General features: G+C 46.2%; 2 protein-coding genes across 3 annotated transcripts in view; one reads left to right on the plus strand and one right to left on the minus strand.

Moving 5' to 3' along the window:
• The window catches only part of LOC134407024 (acid-sensing ion channel 2), a 486,045-nt gene that overhangs the window by 392,731 nt on the left and 75,547 nt on the right, over positions 1 to 17,767 (minus strand). The gene's annotated exons all lie outside the window — the stretch shown is intronic.
• Positions 14,245 to 17,767, plus strand: part of STAT3 (signal transducer and activator of transcription 3) — a 284,749-nt gene continuing 281,226 nt past the window's right edge. The window contains exon 1 of the mRNA XM_063138754.1: positions 14,245 to 14,250. The gene's annotated coding sequence lies outside the window, so the exon portion shown is untranslated. The remainder of the gene's footprint in view (positions 14,251 to 17,767) is intronic.

Genomic DNA, 17,767 nt, shown 5'->3' on the forward strand with positions numbered 1-17,767 from the left:
ACCACCAATCCACAGAGCTTCCATCTTATCAGGATTCAGCTTCAGTTTATTGGCCCTCATCCAGCCTATGGCGTTGATGAATGGACAAACAGCAGACACGACACACATCTTTTATCATTATAGATGTCAAAGGAGGGAGGGAATATGGAGAAAGTCTCTGAGGAAGATTATATGGAAGAAGGCAATCCTTGATGTATCCCTGGGCCCAACCCGTTTATGGCTTTAAAGGGCAAAACCATTCCTTCGAATTGGACTCAGAAACCATTTGACAGCCAGCAAAGATGTCATAAAACCAGCTTTATAGGGTTGTGATTTCAGCAAAAATCAAAGTGTAAACAACCAAAAAATTAAATGTTTACACAGAGAGAGAGCGCTACCAGATATAGGGTTCCTAGATCTAAACAAAAGTCTTTGTGAAATTATCCCATCTTTTTCTCATTAACTGATTTTTTTTTCCTGGAAAGAAAAACAGAAGTGGTTGGAGAACATGAGAGGGTTACCAATGGAAAGCAATGTCATCTGGACCCACCCACCCCATAAAATTCCATGTTTGAGGCAGGGCAAGTACAGGATAATAGCCTCATCTGGAAGCACCCAAACCCAGCTTGACTTCTGAAAGCATAGATTCATTTCCCGGCTGCCACTAGAAATCCGCCACTCCCTAATCTAAAGATTTGTACATTCTGATCCAAAAGTCAAACCAACAGTGTTCAATGTAACACTTCCAACTGTTAGTAGGACTGCAGCCTTAGAACGTTACCCTAGACATAATATATTTATTTAGAAGTTCCACTGCGTTCTATAGCGTTACACCAAAGTGTGTGAAGAGGTTGCGTGAAAAGGGAACTCATCCATCTCTGTATTTCAGGTGTGGGCAACTGCCGGAGGTCCAAGGGCCATTTTTGATCCCTGGACCCTCAATGTGGGATGCCCAAAAAGAAAACAAAAAACTGCTGAAATTGCTGTTTTCCCACTAAAATTCAGAAGCAAACCACTCAAGAGTGCTACAACTGTTAAATGTAGCTTGTTTTCATGCTAAATTTAATCCTTTTGGCCACTCTGTAGCTGTCACAGATGCTCTTTCTTCATTATTTTTAATTGGGGGGCAATGGGGGACAGGGACCACAATGGAGGGCACATGTGGCCCACAGACCATGTGTTGCCCACCCCTGCTCTGTTTTATGTAGCTTGTTTTCATTCCCCAGTCCAAAGGTGTATGAAGAAGGAACTCTCTCACCCCCTTCTCCTGTGGCTTGGGTGGCTTGGTCCTGGGGTATTGGCTGTTGTCATTAGGTAAACTTCACATTCTGAGTTCAAAGCAAAGATCCTTTTTTCAGATCTTTCTAATCATAAGGGTATGTTGGATTATATGTGTAGCTGATTTCGCCTTCTTTCAGTTATTGTAGAACCTTAAATGTTTGATACATTAGTGCAACTTCCCCAATCTCATGCCTTCCAGATGTGTTGGGCTACAATTCCCAGCTTCCCCCAGGAAACATAGCCTAAAATATAATTTTAGAATACACATTTTAGCCTTATTTTATATAGATCAGAAATGTATTTTCACCCCTCCCTGCCCCTTCCAATTATCTGAACTGCTGTGATGTCACAGAACGTTCAGTTCCTGAAAGAAGTGGAAAAGCTAATTTGGCTGGGAATGAAATCTCACAAAGGAACAGAAAGGGCTGTGTACTGTAAGGAAACTAAGGAGACGAGGGAGTTTAGGAGACAGGGCGGTTGAAGATGTGGGGCCCAAGGAAGTTGAAGAAAGAGGGAGACGAACTGCTGTAGAACCTTCTAAATCAAGCTTCCCCAACTAGGTACCCTGCAGATGTGTTGGACTACAACTGTCATTATTGCCAGCCAGCCATGTCCATTGGGTGGCCATGTTAAATGATGCTTCGACTCGGTTTTGGGAAATCCCCAGGTGAAAGGAGCTTGCTTGGTGACCACCATCTATGTCTCTTGGCTCTTTAAGAAGAAAAAAGGAAGAGAAGGAAGATATGCAGGTTGCTTACCTGTAACTGTAGTTCTTCGAGTGGTCATCTATGCATTCACACATATGGGCTTTGCGCCTGCGCAGAGACCAGACCGGAACCTACTATAGCTGAGTGGAACGTTTTTGGCGGGAACCCCTCCCCCACGCTACCGCGCATGTCCAACGGGGTTCCCGCCCTTACCTCAGTTTACAGGAGTCCGACATTGTGCCCCTCATAAACATGAGCGTAAATAAATAAAGTACATTCCACAGTATAACAGTGTCATTTATAAATCTCACACCACCAAGTGGGGATGGTGGGTGGGTTGTGTGAATGCATAGATGACCACTCGAAGAACTACAGTTACAGGTAAGCAACCTGCATTTCTTCTTCGTGGTCTCTATGCATCACACATATGGGCGAGTAGCAAGCTGACATACCTTTGGAGGTGGGTTGGTGCATCATCTGAAGATCTCCGAGAGCACTGTCCTCCCAAATGAGCAGTCCTGCCTCGCACGGGTGTCCAAACTGTAGTGCTTGACAAACGTGGATGGAGTGGACCACGTTGCGGCTCTACAGACTTCTGCCAGTGGGACACCTCTGGTGAAGGCCACCGAAGTTGAAACAGCTCTGGTGGAATGAGCTGTCACAGGCTTCACTAACTCTAATTTAGAGATAGAGTAGGCCAATTCAATCGTCTCCACTATCCAGCGTGACAACCGCTGGCAAGAGACAGGGAGTCCCTTAGAAGGCTCACCATAACAAATAAACAATTGCTTTGTTTTTCTAAATGTCTCTGTCCTGTCTTTATAAAAAGCAAGAGCCCTTCTTACATCGAGAGTGTGCAAGGAAGACTCAAGAGGTGTAGTCGGATTGGGAAAGAAAGCAGGCAAAGTAATGTGCTGGGACAGATGAAAAGTTGACACTACCTTAGGTAGGAAGGCTGGATCTGTGCGTAGCACAACCTTATCCTTATGAAAAATAGTGTACGGGACATCTATTCTAAGAGCTTTAAGCTCACTTGCTCGTCTTGCCGATGTGATGGCTACTAAAAAGACAGTCTTTAAAGTAAGAAGCCTAAGGTCTGTCGAAGCCATGGGCTCGAAAGGTTTGCGTGTCAGTACTTGCAGCACAACTGACAGGCTCCATGGCGGCACGATACTCTTCACAGTTGGTATCGTGTTCTTCAAACCTTTCAGAAATTTCTTGGTTGTTGGATGGGTAAAAGGTGTAAAACCATCCACACCCCGATGAAAAGATGTAATCGCAGCAAGGTGAACCCTGATAGATGCGAGCTTAAGTCCCTGCTGGAAAAGTGTCAATAAATAATTGAGAATTAATAATAAATGGCAAGACTCTGGTGTTTGGTCGTTTTCCGATGCAAAGTTCTGAAATCTTTGCCACTTTGCTGCATAAGCCTTCCTCGTGGAAGGCTTTAGTGCTGCCAACATAATATGGTCCACAGTTAAAACTCCAGTTCTAGCAGAGGAATGGTTGGTATTCTCCATGCAGTCATCTTGAGGGTCGACAGATCTGCGTGTCGAACCTTGCCTTGGTGTCGGGACAGTAGCTTCGGTGTCGACGGAAGCGTGATGTAACTCCCTCTCGATAACCGAAGGGCATGAGAGAACCACGTCTGTCGAGGCCACCACGGTGTGATGAGGATGCAGTTGGAGTTGTCTATTTGGATCTTGGCTAACACCCTTGTCAACAGTGGGAAGGGAGGAAACATGTACAGGAGATTTCCTCTCCAAGTCCTGGTAAAGGCGTCTCCTAGAGAGCGCTTTCCTCTTCCTGCCCTGCTGCAATACTTGGCGCAAATTGCGTTGTCTTCGGTAGCGAAGACATCGACAACAGGACGGCCCCAGTACCGAAAAAGACTTTCTCGCACTTCGACATCGAGCTCCCACTCGTGGTCGACATGGAAGGACCTGCTGAGAGAGTCCGCAAAGACGTTCTCCTTGCCGGCTACATGGATCGCAGTCAGGTAAGTCCTTCTCTTTATGCACCAGTTCCATACCCTGAGTGCAGAACGGTTCAGAGGGTGTGATCTTGTTCCACCCTGCCTGTTGATGTTCAATTGTCTTAAGTCCATGATCGGTCGAAGACCTCCATCTTTCTTCGGGACCGTGAAGTATCGGGAGAAAAATCCCTGGTTGATTTCCTCTGCAGGTACGGGAGAGATGGCTCCCTTCGATAGTAAGGTCTGTACCTCAAGCAGCAGAGGAAGGGATGGAGTCGTTACTTTCACGCCGGAAAAAGGAGGAAGGGCATCGAGCTCGATGGCATAGCCCGAGTTGATGATAGTGAGCACCCAGGAGTCTGTTGTTATTGACTCCCATTGATGGTAATGGGGTGCTAGGCGGTTCGCAAAAGGGAGTGGATCTGGGGCCGAAGAGTCAAACACGCTGCTTCTTACTGAAGTCAGGTTGCCTCTTGTCCAGCTGGAATCGGCTTTGGTAAGGCCTCTTCCTCTGCAGCTGTTGTTGCTGCTGCCGAGGTTGAGGCTGATATTGTGGTCGATGCTGTTGCTGCATCGGGGGCCTTGTCCATCTTTTCTGCCGGTATTGAGTCTGCGGAGGAGGAGCAGTAAACCCCATCTTTTTGGCTGTTGTTCTCGCCTTGTAGATAGAGTCCAGCGTCTCGTCGGTCTTTGTATTAAATAGACCTTCGCCATCGAAAGGCATACTTTCTATCCTCCACTTTGTTTCCTGAGTAAGATTGGCTGATCTGAGCCAAGCGTGCCTCCTCAAAGAAATGGCCCCCATCATTGATTTTGAGTGGCAATCCACCTGGTGTCGAGCGGTAGACAATTGCTGCCTTGCTATGGCCGTCGCTTCGTTTTGAAAGACTCTTGCGAGCTCCTTTTTATCCTCAGGAAGATGCTCGCATAGGGAACCCATCTTTTCCCAAAGGAAAATCTGGTATCTCGCCATAGTTGCCTCATACGCCGACGCTCTGATGCCCAAGGATGAGGACGAGTAAACTCTTCTGCCAGTTTGGTCCAATTTTCTCCCCTCCCTGTCGACAGGTGCGGAATGAGTCTTTTGTGACTGTCCCTGTGCCGATTCCACTACAATGGAATTCGGCTTAGGATGCTGAAGCAAAAATTGTGCATCCTCTTCCTTAACTTTATAGAGTGTCTCCAATCTCTTTGATGTTGCCTGTGTCACTGCAGGGGTTTTCCATGACAGTTGAGCCGTTTGTTTCAAGGCTTGAGGAACAGGAATGGCCAAACGTTGGTTCGTTGTCGACTGAAACACATCATAGATTGGGTCGACTACCGATTCATCTGTTTCCTGTATGTCAAGTCCCAATGCTTTGGACATCCTAAGCATATGGTCCGAAAAACGTACCATATCGTCCGAAGGCGAGGACGGATCGGCATCTTCGATTGCATCGTCTGGTGAAGGAGCAGCTGGGGCAACTGAATGTTGAGATTCAGAATCAGAAGGATAGTTATCCTCTGGTGATGATAACGTCACCACTTGCAAATCATGTTGTTCATCTTGCGGCAGCACAGTAGCGGATGCAGCAGATGGTATTGCGTGCTGTACGCGGTGTCGAGGCGTCGATACCGTCGACATTAACTGAGCCGAAGGAGAAGGCAGAGGCAACTGGCAGACTCTTGTTGTTGGAGGAGGTTGTGCATAATAACCTTCCTGCTGGTAGTATCCTTGATCCCCTTGAAAATATTGTTGAGGACGGTATCTTTCCCAGTCATAAGTGCTGTATCTAGGCTGGGAATCAGAATACTGCGATACTCTGTCCCAATCGCTTCTTGAGGTCCGCCTTGGAGAAGGCTGTACCAGTTCTTGCGGCCTCATAGGTTGCCGAGCGGAGGCTACCGACACGGAATCTCGAATTTCACCCTCGGACAAACTTGGAGGGCATGTCGGTACCGTGGCCGTCGGTACCGACATCGATCTCGATACCGAAGGTGACCTCGGTATCGAAGTAGTCGGCGCGGCAGGAGGGGTGGAATGGCTCCTGGCCGATTCCCGCTGTCGAGGTGATGCTATAGTGGATTTCTCCGCGTCCCTCTTTTTCTTCTTCTTCTTCTTCTTCTCCATTTCAGAAGAAGGTATCAGAGTTCTGGCTTTCTTAGAAACGTCTTTAGCCATCGAACTCGATAAAGACCGACCAGGCGTGAGGGGTATCTCAGCCCTATTTGCTCTGGCCTGCACTTCAGTGCTGCGGTCTGGCGGTTTTCCCGTAACAGTCTTTGTAACTGCCGTTTTATGGGCAACGGACTTGTGAACCGCAGCTCTTTCCATCGAAGGGGCCTCCGTGGCCTTAAGAGCCTTTTCCCAGAGTATCGAACGGAGTCGGTCTGCCCGGTTCTTTCTGGTCTGTTTGGTAAAGGACATACAATGGTGGCAGGTCTCTACCACATGCCCCTCTCCCAAACAAATAATACACAAAGAATGTCCGTCCGACGGAGGAAGCTTTGCTCCACACTTGACGCACTTTCTAAATGGTGCTTTGATTGCCATAAAGGCCTCACGCGACCGAAGTCGCTGAGGAAAAATCTAACTACAAATTTATTTATTTTTTTAGATAGAATAGAGGCTGAGAAAGGCAAGTTAAAGTGAGGAGCGAAGGTGAGAAGAAGAATGAAGAAAAAAAGGTTTTTAATAGAGAAAACGCTAAGCAGGTTGGTTCTATGTCTATGCACAATGGCGGACGACAAAGAACTGAGGTAAGGGCGGGAACCCCGTTGGACATGCGCGGTAGCGTGGGGGAGGGGTTCCCGCCAAAAACGTTCCACTCAGCTATAGTAGGTTCCGGTCTGGTCTCTGCGCAGGCGCAAAGCCCATATGTGTGATGCATAGAGACCACGAAGAAGAACTAAGTAGGGGTAGTCAGGAAATCTCACCCCTCTAAACAGGGATGTTCTGGAACCTTATTTGTCAACCCAACAGCTGCAGTTAGCTGAGGTAGTTTTTCTGGACATCTGGAAAAGATAGCAAACCTGGTGCATTCACGTATGGCCCCCCGTATAACTAGGATCTAGATCTCTCCCCTGCAGAAGCAACAAGAGCCTGGTCTACTGCCTTTCCGGACTACAACTGCTTCCCAAACAGCTTGCTGCAACTTGTCAATTTCAAAGCCGCACGTCACGCTATTAATGTGCAACGGCAACGACATTATAGCGCGTGGTGCATCGTTGTCTCTCCCAGGCTATCCTTCAGAGAGATGTGCTGGGTAATTGCTGCCCTCATCAATCAATGTGGAGTTCTTTAAATATGCAGGAGGTTAGTTTATGCGTTCAGATTTCAATTTCTGCAGAGCACAGAGATCATGATCATGATCATCATCATCATCATCATCATCAAAAAATGGCTGCTGAAGAGTGCTTTCCCCCAACCTCACAGGTTTCAACCAATGGCTCGAGTAAATAAAGCTTTGAATTTGGACAACTCTAGAGTGCAACACTATCTCACATATTATCCCGTGTCAGGGCTTATGGGTCTCGAACCAGGGAATTTGAAGTCTTAAGCTGTGCCTAGCCTACTGAGACCTAGTGCATAGTTCCAAGGACCAGAATGGAGCAGGGTTCAGCAACATCCGTGTTTGCAAATGGCAGGCAGAACAAAGCCTCTGGATTGGCCAGGGCAGAAGCAAACAGCAGGAATTTAGTCTTCTGCTTTTGCTCGGTCCAATAGCTTCTGCCTACTACACTGTTAGGCACAGAGTTCACTTAAAGCCTCTAATTCAGGGACTCAGGGTTGGAAACCCCACATTCCAGGTATGGCCACTCACAGCCCTAACAGCCCTCCCGTTAACATTTTTACATGCAGTTCCTGTCCCCAGAGAGGATGCAACTTAAATAACACGAAGGCAGGACTCAACTCAGAGATATAGTTATGAGACAAAAAAGAGAATAACTCTTGGCTCACACAGAGAGCACCAGGCTTAGTCTGCCCCAGCAGTACTCGGCCCCAAAACTATTCTTGACGGCAGGATTGAATCCTGAGCAGAAAGCCTTTCCCTCACTATTGAATATGTCGCCTTTACATAGTTCTATAGAGTATTCAAAGTACTTCATCTACCTGGTTAAACATTACAATGATCTTATAAGAGAGGCCACTGTTAGTATCCCTATACTTCAGAAGGGGAAAATGGAAGCCACCTACTGACTGGCAGTGTCATCAAGCATTTTATCACACACTCATTACTGCCCACTTACAGATGTTCATGGGTCCTTTTGATGACACCATCTGTCTCCTGCACAACTCCCACTCCTTCTGGCCTTCTTCCCATCACAAAACAGACCCCAGTAAATCCATGGTGGTTTTTTTTAAATGAAACGTTCCACCATTTCCTGCTGCATGCAGGAAAAGCGGCACAATAAAAACGGCCACTGAATGGGCCACGTGGTCATTGTTTACTTCCTCTTTCTTCCCCTGTGTGAAGAAAGAGGAAGTATCGTGGGACAGAAGCGGGGGGAAAGCGACGGTAAGGAAATGCAATCCCCCCCGCCCCCCAGCTGATGATACTCTTAATGACAGCGATTATATTTGAAGTTTAACACAGAAGAGAATTACACATCAAAGGATTAGGCAAATTCATGGAAGGTAGATCTATCAACAACAATTCCCTATGACAGCTAAATTGAAGCTCCAGTTCACAGGCAGTACACCTCTGCGTGCCTGATACTGAAGACAGACGACAAGGGAAGCTCCTCCCTTCCATGCTGTGTTTGCGAGCTTCTTCCCAGAAGCATTCGATTGGCTACTGCTGGCAACAGAACACTGGACTATTGGGCTGTATGACCCAGGCATCTGCTTCCCAGCTCAGACTCTTAGCTGTCTCCCAGCCAGTGCTGAATCCATCACATTATACCTGAGCTCCACACTCTGTAGCAGCCTTCCCCAGTTTGTAGCCCTCCTGGTGTGTTAGAGACTATTACTTCCATACCGGCTGGAGGATGCTGGAAGATGTAGTCCAATACATCTGGAAGGCATCAGGTTGGGAAAGGCTGCTCTATAGAGTCAGCATTTAGTGCACACTGGGAAACTCCGGAAAGGTGGTGCTTCTTGCTTCTGGACTTCCAAATTAGAAGGTGTGGCTTCCAAGCAGGTGTAAAGCCTAGAACTTCGCTAGTCAAATGCTCCAACCCTCAGGGAATCCCTTTCACATTGATTGATCTGCTCAAGATTCCTGCACATCTGCCATAAAATCCAGGTGCACTGGTGGAGGGTCCAAGAGAATGCACTAGACTAAGCATAGTCAATGATCAGGGATTGTGAGAGCTGGAATCCAAAACAGAAGGAGGGCATAGGGTTGCCTACACCTATCCTAAAATGTGCACATAGTCTGTATGGGCCATAGTTTAGGGGCATAGCTGTCACCCTGGGCAAACTGAGGGCTAGCATCAGGGCTCAACATCACTGGGCAACTCTTGAAGCCCAAGCCGACTCCTGAAGCCCCCCAGGCCTTTTCCTCTTCCTCTTCGCTGTCGCTGCCTGTTCTTCTGCCCTCCCTGAGTGAACGAGCAAGGAGAGAAGCAAGGAGAAGGAGAAGCAGACTCCGCTTCACTTGCCATCTCCCTCAGGGCGGTAGATTGGGCCCAAAGGGAAAGGGGATCAGGCCAGGGCAACATCAGCAAGGAGAAAATGGATCCACACAGGGAGCAGTCCCACTGAGGGCATTTTGCCCAACAGGCCTCGGAATCTGGAGCCAGCACTGCTGAGAGTGAACCCTAGCACGCCGCCAATATCCTCTTGAGTTGCGCAGGAAGATTGCTAAAAGCGGGCAAGTGATTTGCTGGTCACACACTGCCTGCTATGGCCCATCATCTCGTTATCTAATAACTTCCCAAGGAACCCCAAGGTTTGAAACTTATTTGCACTACTGCTCCGTGCTCATTCCAGCCTCTTCCAGCCACCGCCAGCAGGGGCTTGTACAGAGCCTGGTGGAAAACAGGACAGCCTTGTCCATGCAAGGCCCCAATCATCTTTATTGTTATTTAAATCAGCATCAAATCAGCTTTGGCCACATTCTTTGTCTGCCCTGCTGCTAGAGCACAGCTAATGGTATTAAAACAGATTGGGCATCCTCGTAAAAACAGCAGCACCGCTGGAAGCTAGCAGATGAAGAGATGTCAAATGAAATAATGCAATTTCCTGGCACAAACGCGCACACTGCATTCTTCTTCTATTTGTCCTGCAAGGAAAGGTAGCAGCAGCGCTGGGAGGGAACTAGCATTGCACCTGATGGAATCCCAGCAGCTACCTCAGCGTAATTGATCGAGATGTTGTTCTTTCCCCGTTGTCCTTTTCTCTGCTGTAATCCCAAGCATTTAATTCACTGCCTGTTCAGTCATTCTGAGATCAGCAGGTCAGAATCCTGGTTTATTAAATAAAACATATTTTGCAACCTGAAAATCTGCCAAGGCTGTTTGTACACTTCACTGCTGTACTCTTGGGCCTGTTTCACATGTGGTAGTTGCAATGCGTGCATGTGTGAATGGGCAGTTGCAGGTATAACATCACAGGCAAAACTTTCCTATCACTTCATACGCAATGCTTCTTGATGGAGCCAGTTCACACATTCAGCTGCCACTCGTGTGCATGTGAGTCGACTTCTCCGCATTTGACAACTGGAGCGGAAACTGTGGATTGAATGTTGATGACTGGAAGCTGAATGGTTAGTGTTCATGCCGCAACTTTCAGCCAGTTTCAAATCTGTTTAACTTTTGCAACTTCTAATCACAGAACCCTAGTCCATTTCTACTGAGGGGCAGGAGCCAAGGGAAAAGCTTCTAGAAAGCTTTGCTATTGCCCAGGAAGCTCCGCGACACGATGTGGGCAATGGGCAGAGCTTTCTTAGAGGCAAAGAAAAGCACCTGTACACATTCTATGGGACTTTTCTTTATGGATTGGTGGTTCCCGAGTCCGGGAATTGGGTAAGCGACCTGTTCTGGATGAGGTGGCGCTCCCTCTGAAGGAGCAGGTACATAGCTTGGGATGAAAATTTAGGGGAAAGGGTCTGTGTACTATTTTACTGCACACGCTTTGATGCTCACAATCAATTCCAAAATAACGAATTGGTAGTACATCAATCCAGGCTCACTGCAAAGGTGAGCATTACAAACAGACAAGTTTTGACCAACGAGCCACCTAATTTTGAAATTCGGCAGCATTACTAATCCTAAGCAGGGCTCCAGAGGAGATTCTTCCCAATGTTGATAATGTGTGGAGTGGGGTGGGGTATCGGATTAGCCCCATAGTATGGGCAAAGAATGAAATCCTCCTCTCCCTACACCATGCTACCCACTTGGCTAAGCCCCTCCCCCTGGGCCAGCTATTTAATTAAGGAAGATCAGCTACACAATGCTAAACTACAATGAACGTCATTGATCTTTGGCCCTTAATGGTTGGGCAGGATCATATGAGAATAGGGGGTCCTTCAAGTACTCCAGGCCCAGGTTGTTTAGGGCTTTAAAGGACAAGGACAGCACTTTGAATTGTCCCCAGAAATAAATGGGTAGCCAGTGTAGAACCTGAAACCCTGGAAAGATATGTTCTTTGTAACCTGCATGAGTTAATCATCTTTTTTTTTTTAAGCAAATGAGGTGTTCAAACAGTCTTCAAAGGCAGCCCCATACAGAACACATTACAGTAGTCTAGCTTAAAAATGCAAGCCTGGTGACTGACAGACATGTAACCATGACATCAGTCCTGTAAGGTAGGTCAATCTTATTGTCCCCATACTGCAGAGGAGAAGCCTAAGGCCTTTCAGCAAGCCCAGGAGGAGAGATCTGCACGAGGGTCTTTCCAAGTCATACATCACACTCTTAGCCACTCTGCTATGACTGAGCCACAAGTCATAGCCAAATCTAAGGGTCAAACTACACTTGTTGTCAGTCACATATTTAGACAAGTGTGCTTAATCTGGCTATTCTTATTGGGGGAGGGGGGGAAACAGTCATGGGGCCCCAATCTAGAATGTGCCTGCACCACCTTTCTGCTGAAAATCTCCCAGCTCCTTTTTGTCCCCCAAAAGTGCTGTTTACTGCAAGCAGCACCTTCAGGGGCAAATAGCAGCCAGGTGTGTGTGTGGGGGGGGGGGAATCTTCAGCAGAAAACCAGTGCAAGGTGCCAAACAAGATTGAAAAAAATGTTCCCGAACAGAACCCTGTGGCTGCTTTTCCCCCTCCAAAATAAAAGGCCATATTAAGCACATTTGTTCAACATGTAACACATAACCATAGATTGGGGCGGGGTGGGGAATCATGTGTGTGTGGAGAGGATCATTAAACTTTATGACAGAGGTGACCATGGCTTGGAATACATCCCCTCTCTAGATTAGCCTTAATGTGTGTTGCAAATTCACCTGACAGGCCTGACTCATCAATTAATGTACTGGATGGACATGTAGTGTGAAGATAGTGCATAAGGGAAAATGAGATTATTACAGCTAGGAATAAATGCATTTTTATTTTTATTTTTTGTAAGGGACGTACATTAAGACACACTGAGTCATTTATCTTTCTTTTCCAGCGAAGGCGCGCCTCGGTGCATAATGCTGAATAAGAAGCAAGGCCAGAATGATACACTGAACTCATGTTATTTTACGCTTGAGGGGGGGAGGGCACTGTGCAGAAGAAGGGGGCAGAAATACATCATACATAATTGATTCAACAAATGTCACCTCTTTCTATCTCACAGCCCGTCCACAAGACACATGGAGGGAAAGGGGAGGGGGAAGGGGGGGAAAGACGTGGTTTAGTTCAGTAAAAAGAAGATCAAACTAAGACAGTTTACAAAGGCATGAAAGGCTTTGAAAATAAGGAAAGGGGAAAGAAGGGAATATTTACCAGAGCCACTGAGGAAGGACCAAGCAGCCAAAGATCCATTCTCTTCTCTCTTTTTATAACCTAAATGTTATTCTTCAGTAAAATATAAAAGGTGTATGCCATAAGAGATGCGTAGAAAGCATCAGGTTAAGACATCCCTTTTGCCAATCTATTATCTTTTCTCTGTGCAAGATGCAAATGGTGTCCCAGATCCCAGACACCTGAGAGAGTGATTCAGAGGCAAAGGGGTCTCTAGGGTCAATGGGTGTCTGCCTCAGGCCCGAAGTACTGTCTGAGGAGGAAACCTGAAGGCTACTCAGAGGAAATGGACTGTGTGCTTCACTCTACCCTTGCAGCTGGGGGTTCAGAGCCCTCCAGATTCCAGGAGGCTATTTTCAGGGTGCCGAGCTGGCACCGCATTCCCCCCACACTTTTGCTCCTGGAGAGTTGCTCCAGATAATCCCCATGCCAAGGAGCAAGCGCGAGGTTTAGGGCAGTCATTCGCCCCCTCCACCATCCCTCCCTGAGTAATGGAGGGGGAGGAGGGGGAGGCAGCTCAGGGGAAGAATTTCCAAGTCTAAGTTAAAACCAGTCTTACAATTTAGCAGTCAGGGATTAGCAGACACAGCACTGAAAAAAGAATGAGAAACAGATGAACAACACAATGGAAAATATATAGAGAGAGCAAGGCAGTGTAGGGTGTTCCAGCATCCATTTGGCTTGCTTGTCAGCCCCCTGCCCTCTGTCCTATTGGATGGCGACCAATCAGGGATCACCATCCACTGGGAACAGCCCCGGAGCAGCTTCTGAGTGAGGACAGACCAGTGAAAGAGCTGGGCTGCCCTCGCCCTGGCTGGAATAATCGAGATTAAGTCCGTGACCTTTCAGGCACGCATATTCAGATCTTTGCCCCGGGGTGGCTTCGAAACTGTGGCTGCATCATCTAACTGACACTGTACAGATTTGGAGCCACCCCAGGGCAAAGAGGACATGAAGACAGCTCCCAGGACTCCAGCACCCACCCAAGGTTCCTCACTCCATTTTAAGCTCCTAACAGAGAATATAAAGGGTGTGCCTGGAAACCATACAGTGAAGATGGCATGCATGGCTCTAAACCTGAGATCTACCCCTTTAAGTTCAAGTTCATCTCAGCTATGTGACAGGGCTTGGGCACTGAGTAGCCTGCTTAGGCCTGCATAGTAGGCCTGAATAGAACAGGTGGTCAGACTAGAAGCGAGCCAAAGTTTCTCAGAAAGTAAATGTCTTGAGGTTTTCTTTACCTCACCCTCTGGAGAAAGAAGAGCACTTTGAAGAATTTCCCCTGAATATTCTACACCATTTTTTGAGTGGTGGCGACCACTCTCACACGCATACACAATGCCCCAGAACGATGCTAAATCTGGGGAACTGGGGAGAATGCAAAATGGCAGCCAGGTTGCCAACACAACTGTTTCTGCTGCAATAGTAGGAGCAGCAACAACAACAAAAACCGTAGGGAAAAAAGGACAAATCCATACTATCACCATTGCCAATGCTGAGCCCCGCCCTTGAGAAAATCAGCAGAAAGGTCGCCCCCAGTTTATCTATCCACAAAAACGGGTAGGCCATTCGCTTACAGTTCTAGCTCAGACCCTGACTGTTCGAACAGCTTCTATGGGAGGTGTCTCAGGTTCAGTACAACCTGACTCAGCCACATCTACCTGGAACCTGGCCTCCTAGGGTCAGTCTCCTCCAGGCCTAATTCAGCACCCCACAGACTCACCGCTGAGCCAAAATGGATCACAAGGCAAGATGAAGGGTCTGCTTCAGAAAACAGATTTTGGACACGACCAAGAGATGGCACCATGGGAGGTAGGCAGATCTGAACCACAGAGCACAGTGCCCTGGAGATTTCCTCACAACCTCATTCAAATAAACGGGAATTGTGCAAGAGCACTGGTACTGAGACTTGTGTTGATTACTGATCACTGGTTGCTATTTGGTTTTTCTGCCTCAATTCTTCCAAATTTCTTCTCACAGTATAACAACCTTTTACGGTGGGTTTTTTGTTGTTGTTATTGTTTTTGGACCACCTTTCTCTCTCAACCAAGATATGCACAAATGAGAACACTGAACCTTTTAATTGAAACAATCGATCAAGGAGTCCGAGGACACAGAAGAAAAGGCAGCACACAAACATAACCATCTAAAATTCAAATAAGCAGATGGATTTCCCATAGAAATCTGTTGTGCAAGGCCAGGAAAATATAACTGAATTTGGATTGAGGGTTTTGCAGGGCCTAGAAAGGCCCACACAGCTACTGCATCAACTCTTGACGTAAGATCTTCCATCAACCTGCACAAACAAAATCTCAATGTGTCCACAGCAGAGAGCAGGTACGCACTACAGAAAAGCCTTCTAGAGAGCAAAAACGACTAAGCAAAGAAGACAAGGTGCATGCTGTAGAAGAAGACAAATACACCCCAAAATCATTGCTCAAGCTGACTGTATTAAAATCTCCTTCCTGGTCTCAAGGTCTCCACTCTGGAATACATTATCAGAGAAATGCTACAGTGATATATCAAGTAAAGAGATGGTCATCTTTTAACCTGATTGCTTGCTAATGAGCACTGATAGTCTTGTAAGCTAAGTTTGATAATTTTGGCACTCCATAGCACTATAAGTTTCCCAGATAGATAGATAGATAGATAGATAGATAGATAGATAGATAGATTTCCCCCATGTGTGTGTATGTTTTAAAAAAATATTTTCATATCACCCAGCAGAGTGTGGCCGACAGGTGAGAGGCTAAAATGGCCTCCAGACATCCCAAAGTTGCTCACATGTGCCCAAAATGCTTGATAGCAGTTGGAAGTCCATTTTTTTGAAGGTGGATGAAAGAAGGAGCCTTGGGGCTCACGCAGTTGATGCTGTTTGATTTGGGGGGGGGTTGCTGCTTTACTGACTAGCTCTAGACAATGTGCTAGACTGTGTGGGTGTGTGCCTACTCAACACATATATTTGTAAATAAACAGATTGATATTTCCTACCACTGGGTGAAGTGGGGAGCTGTACATGTAATTTTCTCTCACTTTCCTCGGGATGTAAACTAGGAAGACTAGTATGGAAGCAGGCCCAAAGCCAATTAAACCCATTTATATTTTCCATCTATATAGCAGTTTGATAGAGGGCCAAATACAAGAGCCAAAAATGTGAATAAGACAATGAAAGCAACACAGTAATTATCTGACTTCAAATTTATTTTAAAAAATCCCATCAATCTTCCTCTTTCAGTACCAGCAACAAGGTATGTTTCCTGCAGTAGCTGTCTTCCAGCCTGTCCCAACTTTGACTCCCCAGATGTTCTTAGACTCCAAACTTCATCAGCCCCAGCTACCATGGCCTTTGGGAGCAGGCCGGCATAGCCATGGGAGCCATAATTCCACGTATCTAGAGGGCACTAGGTTGAGGAAGACTGCCTGAGAGTTACACATATGAAATATATATACATGAAGGAATAATCAAGGCTATGACTCTGAGCCTTTCCCCATCACAATCCAATCCCACACACCTGAGATTAAAGGCAAGGCCTTACAGGTTACAAGATGCCATTCCCATGCAGATCATGGCATTCATTAAAAAATGTTTTTAGATACATGTTGTCAGTGTTTGAGTTGTCTGTTTATACATTTTTATGTAAATAGTTTTGTACTTTGTATAATGTATCTTTCATGGTTTTTCATCTTTGTGTACCTTCTAAAGAGCTTCAGCTATGGGGTGGTATAGAAATAGTAAATGAAATGAATCCTCAGAGCTCCTGCCCCTCTTCTTTTTTTTTTTAAAAAAAGTACTGTGTTGTGTCAGTAACACCGAGTTGTCAAATGCAAAAACAGAGACTCTAGCAGAGAAAAGATGAGCCAAAAAATATTGCTCTTCAGGAACAGCATTTGCTCACATTTATATTCTTGGGAAGTACCAATCTTACCCTGCCTGGCCAATAACGGAATGTTACAATTAACTCCAGTGAATCCATAAACAGAGCGGAGGTTTGACCAGGTTTGAATGGAGGGGCCATTTGCTGAACAGTCTCCTTTGGAAATGATTCCATGCTGATCTGGATGGCACACCAGCGAGCGGGTAAAGTAGGCAAGACCAGCATAAAGTTTAGTGCAAGAGAGCGTGCGTGTGCTGTCAAGGGAGGATTGGGCTGGGCTGTGTCTCAAAAAAGAGAGAACTACCACTCAGGCAAGTCTACATAGAAGCCCTACCATTTGCCGTAGAAGGAAACCCTGTTTCTTTTGCTTAGGGTAGCAACTTATGCAATGCCAAAAAACGAGGAAATTCATTACCAACAGAGATTTTCATAAAATTTGAATATGCTAATGCGTATGCATGTGTATCTATGTGCCTTTAGAAACAATAACTATAATTTAAATAGAAATACAATGCATCACATCATAATGGAGAAGACTGTGCTCAGTCTGCTGTCCAGGTGCTAACTGTGGATTGGCAACTTCAAGGCTTCTGCTCTACCGTCTTATGTTTCTTTATTTGTAAACTGGATTTGGACTGGACAACCCTTCAAATACAAGAAGATGGCCAATGTAACACCAATTTTCAAAAAGGGATCCAGGGGGGATCTGGGAAATTACAGGCCGGTCAGTTTGACATCTGTTCCAAGTAAATTGGTTGAAAGCATTATTAAAGACAAAATTAGTAAGCATATAGAAGGGCAGGTCCTGCTGAAGAAGAATCCACACGGCTTCCGCAAAGGCGAGTCCTGTCTCACTAATCTACTAGAATTCTTTGAGAGTGTCAACAAACATGTAGACAGGGATGATCTGGTGGACATTGTTTACTTGAATTTCCAAAAGGCTTTTGATAAAGACCCCCACCAAAGACTCCTGAATAAACTTAGTAGACATAGAATAAGTGGAGAGGACCTCTTATGGATCAGTAACTGGTTAAAGAACAGAAAGCAGAGCGTAGGAATAAATGGTT

This window comes from Elgaria multicarinata, chromosome 11 (genome assembly GCF_023053635.1).
Source record: "Elgaria multicarinata webbii isolate HBS135686 ecotype San Diego chromosome 11, rElgMul1.1.pri, whole genome shotgun sequence".
In the NCBI taxonomy this organism is placed as follows: domain Eukaryota; kingdom Metazoa; phylum Chordata; class Lepidosauria; order Squamata; family Anguidae; genus Elgaria; species Elgaria multicarinata.